Raw genomic sequence first — 15,972 nt, 5'->3', positions numbered from 1 at the left:
TGGGAGCGCGGGGGACGGCAGGGAAGGGACTAGTAGCGGCCGGGAGGGGGTGTTGGCAGAGCGGTTCCATGGTGTAATGGTTAGCACTCTGGACTCTGAATCCAGCGATCCGAGTTCAAATCTCGGTGGAACCTGAAACTTTTCATTTTCCTCTTTTTTTTTTTTTCTTTTCCCGACCTTTTCTGCCGAAATAATGGCCAGAGATGCGCCTCGCTCCCCCTCGGCCTCCCTCACACACAGAGGTGTACCAGCCACACCTCACCTCTTCTCTTGGCCGGTGCTCACCAGCCCCATCCCCAGCTGCAGTGGAAGGTGCCCTCGTCCCATCTGCACGGACAGGCGATGGCTTCCACCCCAGAGCTGCCCATGACCCCACTGCGGTTTGGGCGGGTTGGCAGAAAGTCCCCCAGATCTCACAGATCCATCCTGCAAACCAGGCCGAGAGGGGCGTGCGACGCCAACGGAGCTCGTGGTGGCGGTGGCAGAGATGCCAACGTCCAGCTCACAAGGTGCCAAGAGGCCACGAGCGCGGGCCCCCTCCCCACCGCCACGCCGCTGCCCACCCCGCTTCTCCCTTCCCAAAGCTGGTCCCCCTCATCCGCCCCGTGCCGTGGGAGACACCGGCTTTGTCATCGGCTTCCCTTGGCGCAGGCTTGACATCTAAATAGAAAAGGATAAAAATAGCACTTGTGTCCAGACAATTAAAGCAAAGCCCTTAAAACTGCTCTTTTTGCACCAGCTTGCCGTTAGCAGCAGCAGTACGTTCGCCATCTCTGCAGCAGGCGGCTGTGTTATCATTTCTGTGCGTGGAAAGTAACCCCCAGGCATCGGCGGCAACGCTGTGCATCAGTTATCGTCTGCTGGGACGATAACAACGTGATTCTCTGCATTTAAAAATAAATAGTTCACGCTACCTCAGAGCTTCTGAGCGGAGAAAACAAAGCACTAATAACAAAGATACGTGACGTGTGACCACGGTGTGTCACGCCACAGGAGCGCAGAGCTGCTGGCGGAGGCTCTCCAGGAGCACACGGGTGAGGTCGGAGCATCGGGGTCTGGGGTCTGGGCTCGCCCCACGTCCTGCTGCCGGCCTCCAGCGTGGCCTGGCAGGTTATGCTTCTCGCAGGTGCAAAAACCCCACTGAGCATCCCCAGGATCGCATTCCATGTGTCCCGTGGGAATAATTGCACGTGCAGTTCCGTAAGGGCGTTGCAAGGCCAGACCTCACAGGAGCAGAAAGCTCTCCGGCAGCGTAGCGGCGAGGTCTGTAGGAGTCTGCGTTGGATTCATCCTTTTTATCTGCAGACAAATGCAGAACACCCAAAATCTTGCGACTGAAAATGCTCATCCTGCTCCCGCCATCCTTCTCAATCCTGCTGCATTAAAATTGATAATGGATACTTGTCTGTGTAGAGGCTGGAGTATATTTATAACTCTGTAGTTAAGGTTTCCATCTCACATCCTATTTGCAGTTGTCCACTGAACTCTGTTTTTAAAAAAATATTAATTTTCACTTGATGTTTCTCAGGCCTGGTTTCATCCTCCAGAAATGGTATTAGTTCTAAAAAAAAAATTAAAATAACACAGATGAAGTATTTTTAGTTATCCTCCTGTAAGAGTTGTTCTCCTTTTTGTGTTTTGAATTTTGTTTGGGAGCCTGGAAACACCCTTTATTTACATTTTTCATAGGCATAAGAATTACTTCCTCTTGCACCAAATTGCAGATGTTCCTCATCTGGAACTAGCTCGTCCTACACAAGACTTTGGGGCATAAAGTGAGGACAATGCTTTTTCTGGCTGAGCTAAAAATCACAGTCCCTACATTGCTGTACCACTATCACTTGTTAAACTTCAACAAGACGTTACGAAGCAGAGGCATTTTTACCAATCGTGCGTTGTAACGTGAAAATTTCTGCAGATTGCCATGTATTTGAGCAGCAGCAGGGGTTATTTCTAGCCAAGCCCATTCAAACACATTGGATCATTTATAATCAGGTTCTTCACAGCATAGAGAGACAAACCTGAAACAGCAGAACGAATTTTGCATCCAAAGAGGAGTCAACAGAGAGCAGGGCATGAGGATAGTGTTGGACTAGCAAGGAACTCCAAAAATTAAAATCTTATATTATGTTCAGTCCTGGGTTAATTTTGTTCCTGTTCAGGCAAGCCCCGGATGAGAATGTACAAACTCTCAGGAACTGTCGCTGTCGACGCAGGCTGTTTTTGGCTGCTCTGCTCTTTCTCTGTGTCCCCTCCTGGAGCGTGCTGCTGTAGTTACAGGATAGCCTGGGACACCTCCCGTGTCCATGAAACATGGCCAAAAAGCAGAGGTCAGGCCTGAAATAACAGAGACTGTGTGCTCTGGGACTGACAGCTTTTAATGTGAGAATAGTCATTCAGCGCTGGCATTGCTGCTGCATTAATTGCCATTAGTGTCATCCGTGCGGGAACACTAGATTCATTGCAAACCTTGAATTAGCGCGCGCTCGTAATTCTTCAGTTTGTACTTAGGCACGGCCATTTGCGCAGGCAGCACGTTCCAAGCAAGTGGAGCAGAGACAAGGAATGATACTCAGCTGGCCCTTGGATGTTCAATTTAGCGAAGAAAAGAAGCAGAGGTCACACTCATAACTGCGTATTTATGGTTCTGTTCTGGAAATTCATACAGCAGCTGCCAAAAAGGCCTCAGCTTTTGCCTCGGCGGCACCATTAACGTGCAGATGTGTGTCAGAGCTATCAGCTCCGAGCTGCTCAGCCCCAGGCGCTGTGCATCAGGCTCTCCCTGCGCCCAGTTCTCACTTCATTCTCCCACTTCCCTCCCGCCACCCACTCCTGAGACCCTGAGAGAAATCCTGGCTTAATAAAGGAGAAATTTTGCCACCGTCTTTGATGGTTGTAGCGTTCCCGCAGCAAGGTCAAGGTCTCTTTGCAGGATCCACCAGTTGGATTTGACATGGAAATAGAAGAATGTGGCACAAGGATGGACAGTATCTGCTGCTGGTCCCAGCTTTTCTGGCTCTGAATTCCCTGTTCGCACTTTGTGAAGCTCAGGGAAAGATTTGGAATTGGAAATCACAGTAATTCAAAACTGTCCTTGAATGGCTGTTGACCCAAATTCCTGTTTCCCAGATGAAAGGAGCCACTGGCTTCCCCAGGGCAGAAGGCGGAAAGGACAAAAGCAAAGCCCCAGAACCTACTCTGTTTTATCAGAGGAGAAATATTTCCTGAGGGGGAAATCCAATCAATACTTTGCAATTTTCTAACAATCCATGAATCATTGCAATTATGCAGAGATAATTCAAGCTTTCCAATCCAGCTGCTAAATTAGAGAAAAGCATACTCTAAGCACTCACTACCCCCAGCTTGACATGTCAATCAGAAAAAAAGCCTTCAAGTATAAAATCCACCCACTGAAATAAATAAAAAAAAAAGTCTCTTTTTAAAACCCTGGGCCAACTTAAAGGGCCCATGATGTAGAAGGAGTTCTGTTTTTCAGGTAGTTCCATGACAGAGGTAGGAGTAATGAAAATGCATGGAGTCGATAGGAATTTTTCTGTTGATAACTCACTTGAATTCCAGCATCTGCTATGTTCTTTTTCTAGATCTAGAGCCCTAAGAAGAAAAGAATATATAAGAAGAAATGGACCCTTTCAAAATTATTTATTTTCTATATCAGCCTTTTCTTTTCTAACCCTGGAGTTGGAATAAAAAAGGAGCAGGATCTGAATGGGGACCTATCTAAAATCAAACCTCATCCTGGTTTTGCTGTTCTCTAGGGATCTCTGCGGCACTGGAGAAAGAGTGAGAAGGGAGCAGCTCTAGAAAAATTAACCGTCTTCTGGAGACATTTTTTCGCTACGACAATATTATGGTAAGCAGAAAGAAAGGAAAGTTTTCAGCATGCTTTCAGAACAGGAGTCGAATGCAACAGACTCGATGACTTGGTGTTTCTTGTGATGACTGTCAAGATTAAGCCATCAATTTCCTGCATCCATTTTGGACTTGACACACATCTCCTTGTCTGTGTCTGCTGCCTCCAGAGACATATTAGCAAGATCCTCTTCCTCTTACTACACCCTGCCACAGGGTTTTACTCCCTATCTAGGGCCAAAATCTGCCTGATGTTGGTGCATTTAATAGGAGTGTCGCTACCAACCAATTACAATGTCGACGACAGCAGCGCAAGCATCATCACATGTGCCGTCACCTTCTAATTTGGATTCAAAAGATCAGCCCTGGAGAATGAAGAAGGCAGTTTGATTTCTGCGGCCAATTCATTCACTGCTGAAACAACCAATGGAGCTGGCTGGCTGCGCTCAGCGTGGCGATGCTTGTCATGAAGCTGCACAATTATCCAGGGAGCCAGGCTGAGATTATAAAACTTTGCTCATTAAGATCATTAGAGAGCTGTCAGATGGAAGAACTGGGATGGCTTTGATCTGGCAGAATATCCTTCCTCCTGTTCCCAGACTTTGGGAACGATCCAGTTCCCTATAATTATTTTTTTTTTTCCCAAGTCATTCAAACAATACTCATTGGGTTTTTATAGGCTGCAATAACTTCTTCAGGCAAACTGGAGGCTGTAACAGCTATAACAAGATTAATTTATTAAATAGAAACCCTGATATTTCAATGATTCCTCTATAAATATGCTCATAGTTGGTTTTGCCAAGAAAATGACAAAATGTTGCTCATAATCCCAACGATATTCCCCATAAATCCACTAGGTGTCCTACTGTTTTCAAGCAATTAGGCTCAAGGTTGGTTTGGGGTTTTTTTCCCTAGTTTTGCCAGGGAGGAATTAGTTTGAGTCTTTAGTGGAATTAAGCCCAGGTTTGCAGGTTGAAGAAACATGTACGTATGGTTTGCGTGACACAGCAGGACATCTGGCTCACGGCAGCAGCTCTTTTGGCAGATGTCATTAATGTTTCCCACGGAGACCGACTCAAGTTTAGAGGCTGGAAGAGAAAAAGGAAAAGAATCTGCCTTCCTCTCTTGGGAATGCTAAACAAGATCCATCAAAGCCAAATCCTCTTCTAAGTCAACCTTGGGCATCTATTTATAGGACTGCTAAAGTGAGCCCAACGCTGACCTCAAAGGTGGTGGCAACACGCGTTAACCTTCATCAGAGCCGCTCTGCACAGGCTGCAAGTTTGACATTCCTGGTCGCTGTTCCAGTTCCCTGATGGGTGTCCTGCTGCTGGCCAGCGCTCCCGCCTGCTCACGAGGTGTCCTGTCACTCCGAACACAGAGGGCATGTCAAATACAGACTAAGAAAAGCAGGCTGAAAAATAGCCAAAGGATAATTTTCTCATCCCAGCAAATGCTTGGGGTGGAGCGTGGCCATCAGAAAGCAGCCAGCTGTTTGGCTGCTCCTTCGTTGCATAACGCAGAGCACTCAGACCATATCAAGTCGTGCTATTTGGGACATCCCTCAGCCGCCTTGGGATCGGTTACTTGCACTGCGTCCCAGCATGGCAATCTAGACTTCTCTGAAACAGCCGTTTCCTAGATATCTAAAAACCATTTTTCATTATTTCAGTGTCTTTCGGTGCTCCAAAGGGGTATTTGCAGTCTATCAGTGAGGGACGACTACAGGGTGATTTTTATGGTCTTGTTACTGAAGCACAAATCCCCTTCTGTATAAACCTTACAGCCTTACCCTCCGCCGAGCAGTGATTGTTGCATTTGCAAACCCCCCTCTCCTTCACTCTAGTTTCATAGGGGTGCCACATCTTGAATTTACCCCAGATCTACATGAGGCAAGCGAGGAGAAAATTACATTTGTTTTCTATTTAAAAAATGCCAGAGGCAAAGAAGATGCTCTCAAACAATGAGGTTATTTCCTTTTCACTAGGTGCTTCATGGCCAGAAGTACTGCCCACAGCTACTAGCTCTGCAAACAGACACCGGGCAAGGTGTCAGCACCAGCTTAATCACAAGCTGCAAGGGGAAATCAGAGGGGGAACAGGAGCCTCCTGTCCTTGGCCCATCAGGAGTCCTTGCCATCAGGCACTGCGCATCCCGGGAAGCGCCGAGCATCTGTCCTGTGCCATGTGTTGCTGCACTGCCTCTATTTCTTGCTATTTGTGTTGAAGGTATGACAGTCATTTTCCTGACAACCTGCAAGAAGAAAAGATACTCCAGTCTTCCGACTGTATGTATATATAGATACCTACTGTAGTACCATCCATATGCAGTATGTACCATATGCTGACTGTGAAAGAGTTTAACCTGGTCCTGCGCATGTGTTTGCTGTTATACATAACAAATACCTCAAGCCTTGCCATGATTCAGTGCATTATGCATGGCAGCCATCTGGTCCCGTAGCTTAAGAAGCAAACTGAAAATTTGATAAAAGCACAAACAGTCACAATGAGAGAGACTGAAAAGACGTGTTGATATTCCAAGCAGGAGTCTCCTTCCGTGGGGGCTAATCTCATCACCCATTGCCTCTTTCCTGCTCCTTTCTCTGGAAAGCTGCTCTCAGACAGGTTGCACTCTCAGCTCTGTGAGTACGCACACCTTTGGGACACTAAAAATGTGTTTCGTGTGCTTGAGCAAACCTTCTGGGACAAGATTTTTCTCAGTAGCCAGCTGTGCAGTGAGCAAGATGTGCAGGATGTTTGGAGCACAGCACGTTTTACGGAGGTCGGACTGATCAAGAGTTCTGGCTGGTTTAAAACGCACTCTCGACGATGATTAGTCATTAATATTGTCTCACCGTGCAGAATTACAGCTCATGGCTTTGACAGGCTGAAAGGAGGTCCATCTCAGCTTGCCTAGATGTTCTCAGCCTTGGGATGGAGATGTATTTTGGAGGGACCAGGGGAGCAACAAGGAACTCGGTGCAGTAGATGGGATAGAGTTTGGGCTGGCTTGGATTTGGCCAAGAGTTTGTCTAGAACTTGACCAGGATATTAGTTACTAAAACTGGCTTAATTAGATTTTGGAGCCAGACCAGGTTTCTCCCATTCTGACCCTGGTTTCTGATGTTTGGAGGGCACAGGGAAGGAAGGCAGACAGAAGATGCCTATTTTAGTGCGTCTCCGCAGGGAACGCGCACGCTTCAGACAGGTACACATTTGTTTCCTCTGACACCAAATTAATGGGAATTGATGTATTGATTCTGCAGTTCTAAAAACTGCTTCAAGTTTTGGCCTGTTTCCAAGCTGGTTAGATGCAATGTGCACACAGTTCAAGACAGATATTTAATTATTCTAATAGGAATACAGTCCAAAAAATTCAGTTCCCTGTGAAATCCAGGAGATAACAGCATTATGATCATGCAAATAATGCAGCCATTCCTGCTTTATATAGCCTATTTTCATGCCCAGCTACTCCTTTTGGCTCAATACAACCAAGAATCACAGAATTATTAAGACATTTGCCACTAGTACTAATCCATTCAGTATTTTTCATCTCGTTTTTTCTGCCGTGTTTGAGAGTATACTCTTCAGAGCAAACACAATCTGCTGTTCTGTGTTTGTGGAAGGGATTGCAGATTATGGTAGGACTCTACCAAAATGAATATTACTGTCATCACTACTATTATTATTACTAATATACTACAATAATAACCTGAGTCAGTCATTTGCCAGTCTCAAGGCTTAAAATCTACTGTCTTTGTGGATATTCCCATATTTAACTAACTAAATCCTGCCAAAGTATCCACCTCATATACTGCATTTGTAGACTATCGGAACATCTCTGTGCCAGGTAAGCTCCTGGTCCTAGATAAAGTATCTGATATTAGGGATGGAGTAAGTCTCTTGCATTTTCTTGCTTTGATCACCGTGTCTCTGCTTTTATGATCTCACTAGGAAAGTTACTTGATGTTTCTTTATTTTGTGTGTCAGCATGGCTCCCGCAAATGTTTGAAGTCATCTTTGTGTTTCATTTATTTTTTGGCAAACAGCATCCATCTGCAGTTTAAGAATAGAACATATAAGAAACTGCATACGACTCCAGAGCACAGAACATAGAATTTCTGGGCAAAGTTCTCTTCTCAGTTACACTTACATAACTCTGGAGTAGTGTCTTCATCTTTCTCATTGTTACTCTGAAATCCATTTTCATTTCATTGTGTCAGACCCAAAGGATCTACCATATATGGATAAATCTGATTTCATCACAACTGTTGTAATTTCCTAGGCAAACTTACAATCTCAGAGGAAGTACATAAAGACATATTTACAGTACATGGACCTCAATACTCCAAGAAATAAGCTGCTTTCAGTTGTTCTGTCAGTAGTTTTCCATGCAAATAAAAATATGATGTAGGTGGAGAACTGCTGAACTAACTGGAGTCGAGGTTTCCTCGATACACACAAGCAGAGAATCTGCACTGTGTGAGCTTATTTTTAAAACATCATGTTCAACAGCTCTTTCTTTAAACAAAGCAATAGTTTACTCTAAATTGTTTGTTTTTTATTTTGTATAACTCAGTTCCTTGGCTGTCCGTGCTATAGAAATGCTGTTATGCTACAAGAAGACAGATTGCCTGGACTGGAAGCCCCAGCCCTGATTCAGGGAAGCACATGGTTTCCTTACAATGATTATGATGATTATAATTACTATTCAGTATATGGTGCAATTGTTTTTGGTGTTTAAAACAGAACAGAACAAAACAAAACAAAGCCATTTTGGAAAGGAAAACACAGCATTAGAAAAAAAAAAAAATGTGAAATAGGAAGTGGTTGACCTTCAGGAGATAACTCCATCTGCAGTGTCTGCTATCCAGTGTTTCTAGTGATCAGAAAACGGAAAGAAAAAATCCCATTCAATATCCCAATACTCCTTTAGAAAATAATGCCCCTCCTTTGCTGTAGGTATAACATTTTACATCCCCTGTTGAACAGCTGCTAGTGTCAAAGGCCAAGCGAGCAGTACGTGGAATGTGGAGCTTGAAGTTTTTCAGTGGTTGCTGAAGGCAAAACCATCTAAAGCTGTAGCAGATGTTTGCTTGCTTCCTGTCTGCTTATCAGCCCTGCAAAGACACTTTGGTTTTGTACTTGTTATGCCAAGTGTAACTATGGAGATCTAATACAAGCTGCGCAATAGCGATACGGTGACTAGTTCTTTATGTATTTGGTTATGTATGATCACGCAAAACATTATGGTTTCTAAGAACTCCGTCAAATTTTTCCATAGATACGTTAGTCATTCCCCTCGCACGACAAGAAAATGACAGTGTACAAAATAATTGAAGAAATACTACATTACTGCAGCTCTATGAAGATGAATTTAAATATCATTAATGAATTGTTGCTCATTGGACCTTCCATAGGATCCTTTCCAGTTTGACCTGCCTTTTTGACTGGGACCATTGTCAGAGAGGAGCCCACGCAACGCATTTGTATTACACCAGCTGAACAATAGTTAATGCCGTGCTTGACATTAGTTGCCAGCTTTATTTAAAAAAAAAAAAAATTAGCATCTGCTAGGTTACATTTCTGTGATGAACTTCATCAACTTCAGTTCACATCCCTTTGTATAATGGGCAGAGTGAAGATGTTAGTTTGGCCTCAGCGTGTTCATGCTTTATATGTTGTTTCTAGTGCACTGTGAAGTAAGGAGTGAGATATCCCAACGGACTGTATTCCTCCAAGGCCTGGAATATGCTACAGAAGAGAGTTCTTAACTGTCAATTTAAAAATCAGTTACACTAAACAATTTTTGTTGAGTAATCTAGGTGCACCTCAGCTGTTCTAATTCCTATTTATATTCACTATGAGCTCCTGTAAATTATAACTTTAATATGGATGAATATATGCAAGTGTTAAAACAGGATTCTATTTTAGGGCTTTGAGCTAGTTTCATGAGACTGATTTTTACACTGTTGCATTTAAGCAGACACGCATTCCCAGTACATGCAAGACTCGAAACAATTGGGTTTATTGCTTAATAGACAGGAGTTCTTTTTCCTCCGTGAAACAGAAGCAATAAAGAAATGGTTATAGATATTCCATGGGGAAACAAAAGGTTTCAGAGCAACGATGGCTCTACTGGAGTTTGCCACATTTCCTATAACGCTACCAAGGAAAAAGAGCACTAGGTAACCATCACTGCCACTTTTAAAATGTTGGTAGCATTGCAAATCTGTGTTGACCTGGAAAATGCAAATAGCGGGCACAGTGGTTCTTTCTACAGGTGATAATCTGTTGTGTTACAACATTATGGCCCATGTCCTCGAAGGAAATGAAGAACTTTGGGACAATTGGTTCCAGGGGAAGTAGGTATGGATATTCTTTTGAGAAAATGAGCTTCCATATGCAAGCTGTAGACCTAAAATTCAGTCACCTTCCTTTCCCCAAAGGCAAGCAATGGCATGGCAACGCATGAAGCAAAAGAGAGCAGTTATTGAAGATGAAGATATGAGGCACTTTATGGAAAGGACACATTTGCAGGCAAAAGATGGATTTGATGAATGCAGTGATGGAAATTGCCTGAAGCATCTGGGAAAATGCCACAAGAAGTACAAAGCTGAAAGAGGACAAGGGGAGAAAAGGGGACCCAGGGATTAAACTCATATGAGTTGAGGGCTGAGGTTGGGAATGTGGAGGAGGTGAACACAATTCTTCGGGTGAGTTCCTGGAAGGGATGCAGAAAAGATATTCAAAAAGCAACATATTGGTACTATGACCGGGTAAGGGATTTTTCGGTTGAAGTATTTGAAAATAGAGGTCAGTATTTAGATGTAGACTGTAAGGAGTAAAAACAGTAGGAAGCAGGATAGATGAGATGGCTTAACACAGCTTCATTATAGCCAAATTAATTCTGTTTAAATAATTAATTCTCTTTTAACTTGACTCTACTCTGCAGAGTTGATATTTTGGAAAAGCTGCCATTGCCTGGCCTTCTGGTAAATGCTTTTGCATCTGTTTTCCATTGTTTCCTTCTTGAAAAAAAATCCTTGTCACTAACAGGAACCATCAGCAGCGTGGAACAAATTGACTTGCCAAGGACATTTCCTCCAATCTCATTATTTATACTCAAGTACTCTTTTTTGTATTACGAGTCAAACTGTGATTTTAAAAATTTGCCGTACATGAAGTTAGTTTTCTACTGTCATTATGAGTCAAATTCAAACTTGGTTAAAAGTGAATTACTTCCCTTACATCAACATTTGGTTATACTTTTTCAAGGAGGTGTTCAAGGAGTTTAATTAATGCACAGTTCTCTCTCTGCCTACCTCGTTATACAGAGCTCCTTACTCCTGCAGCAGAGGGCCTCCCCCAGGTATGAATCAGAACAGATACGTCACTCTCCCTCTTCTGCTGTTCGTACATCAATTTTGAGACTTAAGCAGATGAGAAGGAGCGGATCCATAGTATGATTTGGGGCAGCTTGGGTTAAACAAATAGGTTTTGTATTTTATTCTCAAGGTGCTTTGCTTTACGTTCACTCTCGTATCCTTTGTCAGCTCCAGGTTGTGGAGCAGTTGCTAAGAAAGTGTTCATCTCCTCTAAACGTTCATGATGAAGTTGGCAGTGCTGTTATGGCAAAGGAATACAAACATAAAAACTGAAGGGAGTTCTGGCTGCACGAGGGGTCTGTTGAGGTTAGGGGCTCCTCCGGATGGGCTGGACCAAATCCTCAGAGAGCTCAGAAAAGGGCAGAAGCCTGATCTGACCTATATTCATGGTGACTCACCGGTGAGATTTAATGTTGTTACGGTGTTTCCCCTCTGTTTCTCAGCAGTTGCTCACATTTTAAACAAGTACACTCTTACCTAACCGAATCAATAGATGAGTATAATGAGGACTCAATATAATAAGGCTGGTATTTGTAATAATATAAAGGAACATTCCGCAGCAGTTACAGAAGAAAATAATTTCAGATAATTAGGAGAGGACTTGGGCAGTGATTTAAAAAGTACCCAAGACAAAATAACAGGTACTAAAAATATCTATATTGAGATGAAATCCTCATGACTCAGTACCTGAGCCAACCTCCATTCTCTAGGAATTAGTAAGAAAATCATCCAAACAGGGTAGCTTGTGGTGTATCGCCTTATGCCGGTGGGCTTCCACTTACACTTCAAAGAAGTATCTTACGCTGAAAAGGGAAATACACAGGTCTGACTTAAGGGAAATTGCAGTATTTTTTGGAAAAAATCTAATAATGAGCACTCTGGATCTTGAGTGACAAAAGCACTGACAGCAAGGCCTCAGATCCATTCTTTTAGCCAGCCAGGACATATTTTTAAATGCCTGTGACTCTCTAGCTAATAGTTGAGGAGGGATGAATCTAGCTGGCAACGAGGCACATTGAAGTGTCGGGTTTTTTCTTTTTCTTTGCTGCATAATGTGTTTTCTGACTGGGTGCAAAATTTTGAAAGTATTGAAAGGACTTTGAAAGAAAAAAGTATTTTAAAAAGTATTTTGAAAAGTATTTTGAAATGCCGTAGACTTTCAGAAAAGCAGAAATCTGTGTTATGAGATCACCAGCTATAATCTAGGTCAGATTTTCAGTGCAGATGTGTCAGATGCATTTTCTTGGAAACCCTCCATGTCAGTTAGTGAGAAGAGTGACCCAATGTTTTCTCACCGTACAAAGTAACTGTTCTGTTCAGTGATGTCATGTGGATGAAGCACTGCTTGCATTTCCTAATTGCTGTCCTGTTTAAGCTTGTTCAGGAGCAGAGATTTTTCTCTCAGAACAGTTTCAAACAGGAAATCTAGCAAATCACTTTTGTACATCTTCACTCATCTCAATCTGGCTTGGCAGTACTCTGAATTTTAGTGATCTGGTTTTATTTCCAGATTAGAGCTATTTATGTAAATGAGGTGCCTTATAAATAAATATTGAAATTATTCCATAATATTAATTACAGGCTTTATGGTTCAAATACTTAATATATTAAAGGCAAATGATGTGGATTTTTCTTGAGTTTATTAATTGAGTTATTTTGGTGCTTTGTTTTATTTTAACCTAACTTACCTATGTTGGATAGTGTTTCCTGAACTAAAGCAAGCTGTGTTTATGTGTCTGGATATATCAAAGGATACCAAAAGACAACAGAAATCAAAATGCATCATACAATGGCAATAGTAAACGGAAACACAGATTTCAGATTATTTTTGTCTAAAAATCAAATAAATTAGTTTTACTTGGAGAATCTCAGCTTAAGTATTGTTAGCCATTTGCTCAAAAATGAGGTAGTTTTAAATCAATTATAATCCTTTTATAGCTGCTTCTCTTGAGAATCTCAATAGTGTTCTACAAACAGTAATTAAGCCTAATAGTACTCCTGAGAAGAGGTTAACTGATAGATATTCTTCACTTAACCCATCATGATATAAGTGATCTCTAGAACAAAATGCAAAAACTTTAGACAGCAGGACTACACAAGAGTGTAGAGCCCGAAGTATCTTAGCCAGACAAAACCGTGGGGAATATTTAGATACATGGAATGCAATTATTTGGCCTAGGCATGATTTGAAGATAAATAAAAGTGCAAGTCATAAGGAACAGAGATGTCTAGTGAAGGAAAGTGGTTTTATATCTGATGTGAGAGAATATACCCACAGCACCACAGTATCGTGTGGTATGACTCTGGATGATGAATTGGACTGATTCAGGAAAAAGACTGTTATTTGCAGAAATCACCTCCAGATGGGCCAAAGAGCGTGAGTACAAATGGAACCTGTAAGGCTGATGCATGAACAGCAGCGATAGCAGTGAAGTCCTTACTCTCACCCCTGAGGGCACAGGGGCTGCTGAAAATAGCAACAAAACAGCAGCATCGGTGTGTACATTTACAGCCCGAGACTGTTATTTTTGCCGGCGAATCTGCATGCATAATTTCCTTCCTGATATTACTCCACAAAGAGAAGCTTTTGTTATCTTGCTTTACTGATGAATGCAATACTTAAGACGGGTCAGTGCTGGAATGGACAACAGGTTGGGTTTGGTACACGCATTAGGACTTGGACCATCCTCAAGCAACCCTTCTGCTGTCCTGTTCTCCAAAAATCTGCTGCAGATATTTGTTTCGGAGCTTCCAGTGTCTACGGGAAGAGCCATTCCAGAAATATGCTCCAGCTGTACATACTTATTTTCCTAACCACAGGAGAAAAGGTACGACGTCACTTGCTTGATACCCCACCCGCAGCAACCCAGCAAAGCACAATGTTAACTGTTTTCTCGCCAATGAATACCTATGGCCATCCAGTGCGTCTCTCATTATTCGACACTTGATAGCTGCTGCAATGCTGTAACGCCTCGTGAATAGTTGTAGCATTTGCTGAGGGAAACTTTATGATGCTCAGTGTAAATTCTCAGATGCACGCTCTGAAATTCTGTGGAAGCAAATCAGCACTGAAAAGTGAAATGATAATGAGTTTGCATCAGATTTTTATTTATAGAAATGACTAGGAAACATTTGGGTCTCCTCTTTGGATACATTTTCTTTCCTTTTTGTTTCCCAGCATTTCTGTGCTTTTGGGACTACAAACTCACATAAATATTGGCAATAAATCCTTGCTGAGAAAGTCTACCTGCTGGAGAAAAATCTGCTCATTTTATCCGAGTGGAATGCCTAGACACCACAATTAGATTTTATCCTTACTCATATACAATAACATTCCTTATTTGCATGTTGTGAATTGTAATTCATGACATACATGACTCTGACGCCTGATCAGCCCCCCTGCAGTGCTTCTGCTGAGTTCAGTGGCCTTTGGATCAGGCCCTGTGTTCGCTTCATTTCCCCATATTTTTAGCTGCTTCAGTAAGTTCTTTATCTCGAGAAGGGTCTGAAACTTTTTTTTTTTTTGCATATATGCATGATATTCTTCTATTACCTCTTTTATAATTTATAATCAGTAGTTTGCCTGGAGTGCCAAAAGCTTTTCAGAAACACTATACTTGAAGCAGTAAAAAGAAGGGTAACTGCACTGTTGTACTGCTGCATCATAATATTTAAATGCTTTATTATTTCGTAATCTTTCCTAGAATTTAATCATCCCAAGCAGGGGCAGTCTCTTTATGTCAAAAGGGATAAGTTCCAGATTTTCAAATATGCATATATAAAAAACCCCACAAAGATGTTGCTTCATTTTAAGTGTGATTCCAGCTTGCCAAAGGCTCCATCTCGTCGCATAACCTTCCGGATGCAGATCCATTACTGCACCGTAAAGTGGGTTACTGGACAGGGTAAGGCAATTCATCCTCTGAAATGCAGAGTGTTGTTTTGCCAGTTACATGGTTTATAATTATCCATTATCATTATCTTTATAGTTATTTTTACCAAGGTTACAGATAGGCTGTGTCTATTTGAAAGATGTTCTGTTGGGTTCTTTTGGAGACTCATTCTTCCCCCCCTGTAGACATAAATGAGCAGTGCACATTGCACAGCCAAGTGAGTTCAAAAGGAATAAAACTGGTGAGAAAGAGAACAGATTAAGCCCCAAATTGCCTCCTTAAGAAACTGAAATAGTTTTGCCTATGGAAGCCAGTCTCTGCCAGGAAATACTGTGAATAGTAATAGATGCGTTTTTTTTCCTTTTTCTTTTTTTTTTCCGAGCACTACTGAAGCCTCATGAATTATAAGTAGCCAAATCTCACGATCCTGGGGAAAAAAGTCTGTTTAAACCATGTCCTGGGACAGGGAAGTTCTCCATTCCATTCCTGGCTCTGTCACTGACCATCTGCCACTTGTCCTCTGCCGTGCTTGAGTTTACCCATGTGTAAAATGCACTTAAAATAAGCTAAACCATACTTTGAAAATGGCTTTAGTGCCACAAGCTAGAAATTTTGGGGCTGCAATATGGAAAAAAAAAATGGTTCTGTGGTTGCCAGTCCATAGAAACCCTGGCCGCACTCCTGGGGAGGCTAAATCTGGCTGACGGTGCTCCACCCTGCACTTGAGAGGCAGCAGAATACCACATTAAGCATGCCTGATGCCTGCCCACCTGCAGTTGTTAACTTGTTTAATTAACCTACTACGCGCAACAAGAATCTGAT

The 15,972-nt window shown here is 42.4% G+C and overlaps 1 non-coding gene across 1 annotated transcript; it reads left to right on the top strand.

The window, feature by feature from the left end:
- Positions 1-62: 62 nt before the first annotated feature.
- On the top strand, positions 63-134 carry TRNAQ-CUG (transfer RNA glutamine (anticodon CUG)). The gene has a single exon. It is a non-coding gene; the product is annotated as a tRNA-Gln (tRNA).
- Positions 135-15,972: the final 15,838 nt, after the last annotated feature.

This window comes from Balearica regulorum, chromosome 12 (assembly GCF_011004875.1).
Source record: "Balearica regulorum gibbericeps isolate bBalReg1 chromosome 12, bBalReg1.pri, whole genome shotgun sequence".
In the NCBI taxonomy this organism is placed as follows: domain Eukaryota; kingdom Metazoa; phylum Chordata; class Aves; order Gruiformes; family Gruidae; genus Balearica; species Balearica regulorum.
Note: the sequence above shows the minus strand (reverse complement) of the source record. Positions and strands in the feature narration are given on the sequence as shown.